This window comes from Penaeus monodon, chromosome 39 (assembly GCF_015228065.2).
Source record: "Penaeus monodon isolate SGIC_2016 chromosome 39, NSTDA_Pmon_1, whole genome shotgun sequence".
Taxonomy (NCBI): domain Eukaryota; kingdom Metazoa; phylum Arthropoda; class Malacostraca; order Decapoda; family Penaeidae; genus Penaeus; species Penaeus monodon.
In genome coordinates this window covers 28,263,398-28,265,992 of record NC_051424.1, presented here as the reverse complement: position 1 = coordinate 28,265,992, position 2,595 = coordinate 28,263,398, and the positions used below count along the sequence as shown (strand labels likewise).

Sequence of the window (2,595 nt, the reverse complement as noted above, 5' to 3'; positions counted from 1 at the left end):
CACAACGTGAAAACTGCAATTGAGTATCATGCTGTGACCACGGCGGCTCAGACATGAACCTACCGTTAAATGATGATGATATATATATAATGTATATATATATATATATATATATATATATATATATATATATATATATATAGATAATATACATATAATATATTATATATATATATATAATTATATATATATATAATATATATATATATATAATATATTATATTATATATATATATATATACATATAATGTAATATATAATATTAATATATATAATATATATATATATATATATAATTATAATATATATATATTACATATAATGTGAATATATATATATATATATATATATATATACATATAATGTGTAATATAATATAATTATATATATATATATATACTATATATTATATAGTGTGTAATTATATTATAATATTATTGGTAATATTATATATTATATTATATATATATTATATATAATATATATATATTATATATATGTGTAATATATATATATATATATATATATATATATATATATATATATATATATATATATATATGTGTGTGTGTGTGTGTGTGTGTGTGTGTGTGTGTGTGTGGTGTGTGTGTGTGTGTGTGTGTGTGTGTGTGTGTGTGTGTGTGTGTGCGCGCGCGCACAGAGATACAAATACATTTAGCCTAGTACTAGGTGCAATAATATCCTCATTAACATCCTAATTATTGCTGAATAATGCATCATAGAGTGCAGTCTCAAACGTGAGCTTCCCATTTACTTTTAGCTTCAAGGAGGCAGAGGCTCATCAGCGGTGCCCATGAAATAGGGGCGGAGTCACAGGAAAGTTGTAGCACGACAATTTTGACGGCGGAAATAAGGCCTCCTCATCATCGTTATTACCATTATCATTAGCATTATTACCAATACTATTATTATGATTATCATCAGTATTATTATTATCATTGCCATCATTATCATTATTACTATTATTATGATTAATATTATTATTATTATTGTTATTTAGTAGTAGCAGTACCAGCATTATTACTTTTCTAGGCCAGTGAGTCTTGTCATTATACATGTTTTCATTTATAAAAAGTTGAAAACATGTTATTTTGTTAAAAAAAAAAAAAAAAGTTTTTTTTTTCTCACTATGGATTCGAACAAGTGCTGTGCGAGACGAGACGTGTTTCCTCTTGTAATTATTCTTTTATTCCCCCACAAAGTCTTTAGTATGATTTTGCCTAAATTACGACATTAGCGGAAAAGTGGTGTCAGCGGTCGGTGATTCGAACCCGGAGCTTCTGAGTGTTGTAACGTTGACCCCAGGCTATTGGAGGAGAAAAGTATAATTAAATAAAATAAAGGTCCTGGCGACGGTTTAGCTATATATTTTGTATAAATAAGCCAAGAGAGTGAATATGTAACGAATTAAAATTATATAGGAATACCACGGAGTACTCAGATTGGTGGTTTTATTTTTCATGATTGCAAGTAAAATATTTATCCGGACTATTGCAAATACTTTAACTTGTCGAACGAGACCTTTCCTCTTAATATTTGAGCAGCTTCGATCTACGTTATAAATATTTCACAGTTTTCCGGATAGCGGACGAATTTCGGTATTATAGCACCCCTACGACTTTTAACCCTGTAATGCTTGCTTAAACTACTGTGGCGCTTGTAGGAAGTACCTTCACGCCTGATCGTAGACTGCCTACTCTTAGTTATAATCGACCATCACGATGTATACTGTCTGCTCTCAGTTATCAACCACCAGGATATATAATACCTGCTCTTTGCTATAATCGACCACCACGATGTTCTTAACCTGTGGTCCATGGATGGGTATCAGGGCTCGTGAGGATTGGAAAGAAATTAACATTCGCTACACAACCATCACTCGTGTCCCAATCAACGGACTGCCATTAAAAGATATAAAATAAAATGAATATCCGTGGTTTCTTTGCTTTGTTCTTATTTAGCATTAACCTTTGGTTCTTTAGGGTATCCTCTGGGATAGATTATCTCAGGGTATATTAAAAACAACATGTATTTTCATACTTATATTCATCAGAATATACATCGGTTTACAAATACAAATGAATGGTCGTGACTGGTCACGAGTTCCGTTAGTGAGATGTTCGAGGATGTTCCAGGCTACGATGGTCATTCATCCGGGGTAGGAGAGCCCGCAAAAGCCCAGGGTAGTCACTGGTAGAGCGGGATGCAGCTATCGGCATTAAGCCCAGTACAAATAGAGGCTGCAACAAATGGTTCAAGGGAGTGAAAAATAGTTATATTCCTCATACCACTTCACAGTACTTCATTTCACTTCACTTCAATTCACTTTAATTACTTAATCTCACTTCACCAATCGTTATATATATATATATATATATATATATATATATATATATATATATATATATATATATATATATATATATATGTGTGTGTGTGTGTGTGTGTGTGTGTGTGTGTGTGTGTGTGTGTGTGTGTGTGTGTGTGTGTGTACACACGAAATTAAGGAAAATTAAATCTACTTACAATGTGTTCAGGTGTGGAGCTCGGAGTAGAGTGGCAAACCACAGAATG

The 2,595-nt window shown here is 31.4% G+C and overlaps 1 long non-coding RNA gene across 1 annotated transcript; it reads right to left on the bottom strand.

Moving 5' to 3' along the window:
* Positions 1–2,050: 2,050 nt before the first annotated feature.
* On the bottom strand, positions 2,051–2,595 carry LOC119597665. The gene is made up of 2 exons (XR_005230862.1): positions 2,548–2,595; positions 2,051–2,261 (listed from the first exon to the last, which is right to left on the bottom strand). It is a non-coding gene; the product is annotated as an uncharacterized LOC119597665 (long non-coding RNA).